Raw genomic sequence first — 8283 nt, 5'->3', positions numbered from 1 at the left:
GGGGGGGGGGGGGAATGTGCGCTACTAGTATTTATGATACTAGTAGCGTGTGGTATAATAGATGCGCTACTACTACTTTGTTATTAGTAGCGCGGGTTCCAAATAGTAGTAGTGTGGATGACATCCGCGCTACTACTAACTTTTTAGTAGTAGCGCGGGTGATACCCATGCTACTACTAACTTTTAGCTATAGCGCGATACTAGTAGCGCGGGTACCCGCGCTACTAGTAGCCAATTTACCCGCGCTACGAGTAGCCTTTTCCTTAGTAGTGCCAGGACACAATGCGTGGTGGTGTGATCGTGCTAGAATACGGTGAAGATGTGTCGCCAGAAGAACAAGTCACAGGGAGTGACCGTGTGGTTGCGCAGGAAGATGGCGAATACATTTCGCCAGAAGAACATGACGCGAGGTGTGATGAATTGGTCACCCCAGAAGAACGCAACACGCCGCGAGCAACACTCGGGCCAAACAAGCATGTCGCGTACATTGTGTCAAACAGTGTAGCTGCAGGTTGTGCATACGTCATTAGCCACAGTGCATCCGACGTGGCAACTCAAGGCGCTAGTGGCGTTGTATGCGATGTAGCGAGCGACAAGCAAGTCATCCCGCGTGAGAAGGCAGCCGACACATGACGCGAGGTGTGATGAATTGGTTACCCTAGAAGAACACAACACGCCGTGAGCAACACTTGGGCCAAACAAGCATGTCGCATACATTGTGTCAAAGAGTGTAGCTGCAAGTTGCGCATACGTCATTAGCCACAGCGCATCTGGCGTGGCAACTCAAGGCGCTAGTGGCGTTGTACGCGATGTAGCGAGCGGCAAGCAAGTCATCCCGCGTGAGAAGGCAGCCGACACAAGGTGTTGTGTGTACGCGGCTGGTGCGGATTTGTTCACGTGCATATGCAACCCAGCAGAAGGGTCGGATGATGGTAGCCCGTCCAGCAAGATGGCTGCAGGAAGTTTCCAGCAAAGGAGCAAACCACCACGTGGTGGCCAAATAGTGAGAGAAGGGAAGCAAAGCCCAAAAAAATTGCAAGGTGCATCTAGCACATGAAATAGTGCAGAAGAGTGTTCAACACCACATGGTAGATCGGAAGATGGGAACGAGACAGAAAAAGGTGACAGGAAGCAGCGATGCAGCCCAGCAAACAACAGGCTTGTAAGCCCAGTAAAAAGAAACTTTGGCAAGTTCAGAAGCAAGTGTTTCTTCTCCGACAGCACGAGAACGACCCTTGTTGGATCACTCTCCAACGAAAGTGCTTCAAATAAATTCGGTGAATATGAAAAGTAAAGGGCAACGATGTTTGCACATCGAGGTACTGGAAAATTTTGAAGATGCAAAAGTGGAGTGTTGGCGTCGTGCTATGGATGAAGAGTTGGATTCGATCTGAGACAACAACACATGGGAAATTGTGGATCTTCCCAACGGATGTATTGCCATAGAGCTCAAGTGGGTGTACAAAGTCAAGAAAGATGCCGAAGGGAACTTGGTGAAGCATAAAGCAAGACTCGTGGCTAAACCAAAAGTGCAAGAGCAAGGTATGGACTTTGAAGAAGTGTTCGCTCCACTTGCAAGGATGGACATGGTGAGGCTACTTATAGCTGTCGCGGCTCAAGAATCTTGGAGGATACATCATATGGATGTGAACTCCGCATTTTTGACTGGGGAGTTAGAAGAAGAGTTGTATTTGAAGCAGCCACCATGGTACATCCAAGAAGGAGAAGAGCACAAGGTATTGAAGCTATACAAGGCGGTGTACGGGATACGACAAGCTCCTTGGGCATGGAGCAGGAAGCTTGACAGTACATTGATTTCTCTCGGGTTTGAGAAAGCCCCACTGGAGCATACGATGTATAAATGAGGTAAAGGAAAGGATCGTCTCTTAGTGAGCAACTATGTGGATGATCTGATGATAACTGGAGCAAACGAAGAGGTGATTGCAAACTTCAAGCTACAAATGAAGGAGTTATTCAAGATGACTGATCTAGGGCTCTCGAGTTACTACCTTGGGATCGAGGTACAACAAAAGCCGGAGGAGATCACATTATGCCAGGAGGCATATGCGAAGAAGATAGTTGAAATTTGTAGCATGGAAGATTGCGATCCCTGTCATGTTCCGATGAAGCCTCGTCTCATACTAAGCAAGAAAAGTGAAGCACCCGCGGTTGATGCAACGGAGTATAGAAGTGTGGTCCAAAAGTTGAGGTATCTCATGAATACAAGACCGGACTTGGCCTATTCCGTTGGCATAGTGAGTTGCTTCATGGGAGCACCCACGACAGAACATTGGGCAGCTGTGGAAAATATACTCGGGTATATCAAATGGACAACAAACTTCGGTTGTGTCTATTTGAGAGAGAAGATGAAGGAGATGGTGGAGCTACTTGGCTATAGTGATAGCGACCTCGCAGGAGATGTGGATGACGTAAAAGTACCTCGGGTGTGTCATATTTCTTGGGAGGAAGGATAGTGAGTTGGCTATCACAAAAGTAGAAATTGGTCGCATTATAATCCCATGAAGCAGAGTATATTGCAGCTGCTATTGCGGTGTGTCAAGGTGTGTTCCTAGGAAAGCTAATCGGTGACCTCATAGGTAAGGAACCGGAGCGAGTGGTGCTCAACATTGATGAAGAGTCTAAATTCTCTCGATGGAAGAATCAAATGCATTATGGTAGATGCAAGTACATCAATATGAGGTATCGATACCTAAGGGAGTGTGTGGAACAAAGCAAGATCGACATCAACTATATTTGCACCAATGACCAACTTGTAGATATCCTGGCCAAATCTTTGGGACGACAGAAGTTCGTGCAGATGCGGAAAAGGATCAGTGTTCAAGCTGTGAAGTGAGGACATCGTGTTTAGGGGGGTGATTGTTGGAATAAACAACGATTAGTAGCCTTGTTCGGCTCGGACAGGTGCAATCACCAAACCTTATAGGTATAGGACTAGTTTAGGCTCGCTTAGCTCATATATATATATATATATATATACTTGTACCCTTGTATGATTTTGTAACCCAGATCAAAGTAATACAAAACATAGGTGCGACATGCACCTATTAGCCATCATCTCGGCGTCTCTGTGTTGGTTCATGTTCGCGTGTGTGCGCGCTAAACTAGCCCGCGTATCAGGCAAGCCGGCGGCTAGCAGTTTTATACATGCATGTGCTAGCATCCAGGAGAACATCAATCCAGCACTCTGCTAGACTGCTTCAGTGTTACGGTGCACCTCGTCTACGTCTACATCTCCAACCGCTTAGTCGACAAGCTCGAAAAGTACTCGAGCTGTCTCGAACGTGTGTATTGCCGGAAAGTACTCGGCTACATCGGCGTCGAGGTCAGGCCTGTGCCAACATATAGAACATCCAAAACAGATAATATAATAGTATGGAACAATAAAAAATTATAGATACGTTGGAGACATATCAAGCATCTCCAAGCTTAATTTCTGCTTGTCCTCGAGTAGGTAAATGATAAAACATAATTTTTGATGTGGAATGCTACATAACATATTTATTCGTGTAATTTTCTTTATTGTGACAAGAATGTTCAGATCCATAAGATTCAAAACAAGAGTTTAATATTGACATAAAAATAATAATACTTCAAGCATACTAATAAGGCAATTGTGTCTTCTCAAAATAACATGGACAAAAAAAGCTTATCCCTACAAAATCATATAGTCAGGCTATGATCCATCTTCATCATACAAAAAATATTCAAATCATGCACAACCCCGATGACAAGCCACACAATTGTTTCATACTTTTGATACAATTGTTTCATACTTTTGATGTTCTCAAACTTTTTCAACTTTCACGCAATACATGAGCGTGAGCCATGGACATAGCACTATAGGTGGAATAGAAGGTGGTTGTGAAGAAGACAAAAACAAGGAGATAGTCTCACATCAATTAGGCATATTAACGGGCTATAGAGATGCTTGAATAGATATCAATGTGAGTGAGTAGGGATTGACATGCAATGGATGCACTAGAGCTATAAGTTTATGAAAGCACAAAAAGAAACTAAGTGGGTGTGCATCCAACTCGCTTTCTCACAAAGACCTAGGGCAATTTGAGGAAGCCCATCATTGAAATATACAAGCCAAGTTCTATAATGAAAAATTCTCACTAGTATAAGAAAGTGACAACATAGGAGACTCTCTATCATGATAACCATGGTGCTACTTTGAAGCACAAGTTTGGTAAAAAGATAGTAGCATTGCCCATTCTCTCTTTTCTCACATTTTTTATTGGGCCTTTTCTCATTTTTTGGCCTCTTTTCTTTTATCTGGAGTCTCATCCCGCCTTGTGGGGGAATCATAGTCTCCATCATCCTTTCCTCACATGGGACAATGCTCTAATAATAAAGATCATCACACTTTTATTTACTTACAACTTAAGAATTACAACTCGATACTTAGAACAAAACATGACTCTATATGAATGTCTCCAGCAGTGTACCGGGATGTGCAATGAATCAAGAGTGACATGTATGAAAGAATTATGAATGGTGGCTTTGCCACAAATACGATGTTAACTACATGATCATGCAAAGCAATATGACAATGATGGAACGTGTCATAATAAACAGAATGGTGAAAAGTTGCATGGCAATATATATCAGAATGGCTATGGAAATGCCATAATAGGTAGGTATGGTAGCTGTTTTGAGGAAGGTATATGGTGGATTTATGGTACCAGCGAAAGTTGTGCGGCACTAGAAAGGCTAGCAATGGTGGAAGGGTGAGAGTGCGTATAATCCATGGACTCAACATTAGTCATAAAGAACTCACATACTTATTACAAAAATCTATTAGTTATTGAAATGAAGTACTACACGCATGCTCCTAGGGGGATAGATTGGTAGGAAAAGACCATCGGTCGTCCCCAACTGCCACTCATAAAGAAGACAATCTTCCCTAATAATAAAGCAACTACTGTTTCTGGTCGTCCGTCGTCGCACATTTTACAAAAAAGTCCTTATGTTGTTTTGAATTAAACCCACAGTCCCTCTTTAAGTGGTATTCTGAAAAAACGATTCGGTTTTATAAATTAGCCCCTGAATTTCTTAGAATTCAACCCGCGCTCCTTTCTTCTATCTTATCCAGTGACAGAGAGGGGGAGAGGGCACGCCGTAGGAGGCTTCCTTGCGTCGGCGGCTGCCCCCGCCTCCACTCTCCCTTGGGCTCCGACTCTCCCTTTCGCCTCCGACCCTCTTGGTCTCTCCTCCGCCCAGCGCCTTGCTGCTGCTGCTGCTGCTGCAGGGGAGGGAGAGGACGAGAGATACGGCTGGAGGGGAGGGGAGGGACTGAGAGAGAGTGGGAGAGCCGGAGAGGGCCGGCCGGCCTGAGCCGGACCTGCAGAACAGCGGCGCGGCGTGATCTGGAATACACACCTACAGAAGGCGGCCGGACAAAATAGGTTAGCGGCAACGACAACTCCAAATCTGGCAAGCTCCTCTGCAGATTGGTGCTAGACCGCCACCGAACATGAAAGCATGCAGTACACACACCTACGAAAGGCCAAGCCTGATGGGCAACGGAGGATGGCGGCAACAAGAACTCCAAATCTGGCTAGCTCCTCTTGGTCGGGCTCACATGGTGCAAGAAATCAGCATGACCCCATTGAGGCACTTGGTCGGTGTATGCAGGAACACAAAAAACAAAGGTCAGCCAAAACTGACAACTCCAGACCTACGAAATCGGCATGACCGCAAGTGAAAGGAGTTGTGTCAGCCAGGCTTAGTGTTTGAATTTCTAGGTCACATACCTTCTTTACCCAGCTCTAATTAATTAAACTTGACCACTTCGGATGTTGGAAGATGGAGTGCAAATTTCACCAATTCTGTAAACTGCACAATCAATCTAGCGTTATTGTTTATTGATAACACCTAGGATTTAGCAAGTGGTCATGTTGTAGTTGAACAACATATTTTTTGTTTAGAACTGATCGAGTTATAAAGCTGTCAAAATTAGACCAATGGAACAAGTCAATCTTCTTGTGCTTTGCCATGCAGGCAGCATGGTGTGCATTTCTGCAACACATGGTTTACTATTACAGGCTACTTTAGTTTGCCTTTGTAGGCAATATTTCTGTCCCAGTGAAAAATTGGTCTATATAAAACAGAGGCGACACATTTTTTTGCCATGCTTTAAATAAAGGACACCAAAACGAGATGGGGGTGAGGGTTTGAGTTTTTGTACTTTTGCACGGAAAGATGTTGGCAGCTTTGTTGAATTGAACTTCTAAGTCGCGGACAGTCCCACGGACAGGTTGCATCCATTGTTGTGCTGGACTAAGCCTTCAGCTGCGACAAAAAAGAGAAAATAAAGAGTAGTGGCCATGACCAGTTAGCCCTGCAGATGGTAAAGGGGAACAAATTGGCAAGTATACGGGGGATGGCACAAGATAAAGGGGAAAAAGGTTTTAATGACAGTAAAAAGTTCCTACTCTGTTAGCCAAATCCAAAATAAAATGGCCCCCATCTGATGAACAAAATGTCCCTCCTCTGTTTAACATATACTTGCATAGCTGATGCATGTTAAGGACTCTATGAAAAAAAATCATGTACTAATTAAGGCCTGCAAGAACGAACCAGTACATGCATCATACCAAGTATAATTGCATAACTAATGCATGTTAACAACTCTGAAAATTTCCCATACAGATTCAGGCATGTGAGAGAGAACCAGTACATGCAACAAACCATTGTAAGGACTCTTTGTGATGATTCTTCAATCAATATTGAAAAGAATACCAATATCAACGGAACTTCGCAGCAGGCAGTGCTACATGCAGCAACATATATGATTGTGCAGACAACCTTGCTCAGGCCACTATACAAAAAATATAATTGAAATGTCTTGCCTTGTTCAGTTCAGTTCACACAACCTTGTTCTTACCCCAAGTGTTATTTTGGAAAATATCATCTGCCAAGCATATAATTGCCTAACTAATGCTTGCAATAATGCACAGAATCAATAAATAGCCCCAGGTATGTTGAATAAAATTTCCAATTCATTGTCTGCAAAAAAAAAGTCAAAATAAGTTTGCCTCTCAATCTCAATCCCTGCATATATCCCCATGGTCGCTAGCTATGTGAATTCCCAAAAAAATGTCCATCAAATAAATGAAATCCATTTGATGGATAGGAAAATTGCATCTGAATGCTCCCTGTGAATCCACATAGCCTAGCTGTTGCTATGTAACTACTCAACCCACGGGATTGATGAACAAAAATGTCTCCCGCTGTGTGTGCCTCTTCCTCTCCGGGCTCTCTCCTCTCCACACCCTCCCCCAGCACCACCCCACACACGACTGGGAGGATAACAGAGGGAGCGATTAAAAACAGAGGGAGGACAACACGAGCGTAGTTTTTGGAGGGACTCACCTAGCGGCTTAGCTCCGTAGTCGTGCGGACACGCCTCTGCTGCACAGGCCGCAGTCGCGCGAGCTGTCAGCAGCAAGCAGCTAGGCTCCCTCCTCGCGCGGACGTCTCTTCCCCGATGCGGTCGCACGAGCTATCGACGCAACAACGACTGAAGTTCCTCGCCGCACGGCCTTGCTCTCCCCCGTCTCGGTCGCACGATTTATCGCCGCCAATCAGCTGATCCTCCACTCGCCGTCGCGGCCGCGCGAGTTATCGCCGCCGAGCAGCTTGCCCTCCACCGGCCGCCGATTTTGTGCTGAAGAACCTTATCACAATGGCAGAAAGAGGAAAGGGAATGGGTGAGGAAAAAAGACTGGAAACGACAAATTGTGCCGATCGGGAACTGCATTGTGTCGCCCAGGCTCTCTCACGCAAATCCTACGGCTCACGTGCAACCACTAGGATATGGAGTAATTTGGTGGTTGATACTTCTAATGTAAGACCAGAATGATAACATTTTAAGTAGTACTAATTCAAACTAATCTGTATATGTCAAGCTCCTTTATTATTTTTATCTGTTTCTTCTGAAATCAAGTGATTTTCTTGAGATACCAGTTTACAAGAATTTTTCAGATTGTAATTTTAAAATAATTCTTCATGAAGAACATACTATGTGGTCAGTGTAACAGTTAAGCTCTAGAATCTAGATATAGAGTCACCGGGTATTGCGATGCAGAGGCCGGGGGATTTTCTCCTTTTTGGAAAAAATGTCTCTGGCATGTAACTGTGAAATAAGGTGTTCTGTATGTTCTATTAGCTCATTTCTTTCTATTTGGTGTCTTACATGGTAAATATTGTTTGATATATATGCAATCCTTCCATGCATAGGATTCAACGGCTACA

General features: G+C 44.4%; 1 long non-coding RNA gene across 1 annotated transcript; it reads right to left on the bottom strand.

Moving 5' to 3' along the window:
* Positions 1-4767: 4767 nt before the first annotated feature.
* Positions 4768-7781, bottom strand: LOC125520025. Its single transcript, XR_007288395.1, has 4 exons — positions 7402-7781; positions 6215-6318; positions 5524-5862; positions 4768-5406 (listed from the first exon to the last, which is right to left on the bottom strand). It is a non-coding gene; the product is annotated as an uncharacterized LOC125520025 (long non-coding RNA).
* Positions 7782-8283: the final 502 nt, after the last annotated feature.

Source organism: Triticum urartu, chromosome 7, assembly GCF_003073215.2.
Source record: "Triticum urartu cultivar G1812 chromosome 7, Tu2.1, whole genome shotgun sequence".
Taxonomy (NCBI): domain Eukaryota; kingdom Viridiplantae; phylum Streptophyta; class Magnoliopsida; order Poales; family Poaceae; genus Triticum; species Triticum urartu.
The sequence above is the reverse complement of the archived record's forward strand: the minus strand, read 5'-3'. Positions and strand labels throughout refer to the sequence as shown.